We start from the raw sequence: 444 nt of genomic DNA, 5'->3' as shown, positions 1-444 counted from the left end.
CCTCCTGGTGAGAGACGTGGCTTTTTGGGGTGGCAGAACAGCTCGGTGCTGGCTCCAGAGCTGCGCTCTCTCGATGCTCAGCTTTTCCCACCACAGAGCCAGCGCTTGTGAACACTCCACCTTCCTTGGAAGCACCAAAGAGAGTGGGGAGAGCTGAAGGTGCACGTCATGCAGGAGCAGCCACTGTCTCCACCTGGGAGCGTGGAGCTTGGAGCAGCAGCACCCTGTGCTGAAACACCATCAGTGTCCTACGGTGGCTTAGGAACGAGCTTGAGCGCAAACCTCGGGGCGCTGTTGGAGCACAACTCCCTCGTGAGGTGCTGGGGTGTCAGCTGTGGGTGTGTGTGGCCTGTCTGGCTGCTGTTGGCACTTCCTTTGCTCCCCGCTCTCCATCCCGGCTCTGGCCCGCCCGGATGGAGAGCAGAGAAGGAAGAGCTGCGCCTT

General features: G+C 61.0%; 1 protein-coding gene across 1 annotated transcript in view; it reads left to right on the top strand.

Moving 5' to 3' along the window:
- The window catches only part of DTX2 (deltex 2, E3 ubiquitin ligase), a 32,625-nt gene that overhangs the window by 27,558 nt on the left and 4,623 nt on the right, over positions 1-444 (top strand). The gene's annotated exons all lie outside the window — the stretch shown is intronic.

The sequence above is a fragment of the Buceros rhinoceros genome, unplaced genomic scaffold, assembly GCF_000710305.1.
Source record: "Buceros rhinoceros silvestris isolate BGI_N320 unplaced genomic scaffold, ASM71030v1 scaffold15628, whole genome shotgun sequence".
Lineage (NCBI taxonomy): Eukaryota > Metazoa > Chordata > Aves > Bucerotiformes > Bucerotidae > Buceros > Buceros rhinoceros.
This window is presented reverse-complemented; position numbering and strand designations above follow the sequence as displayed.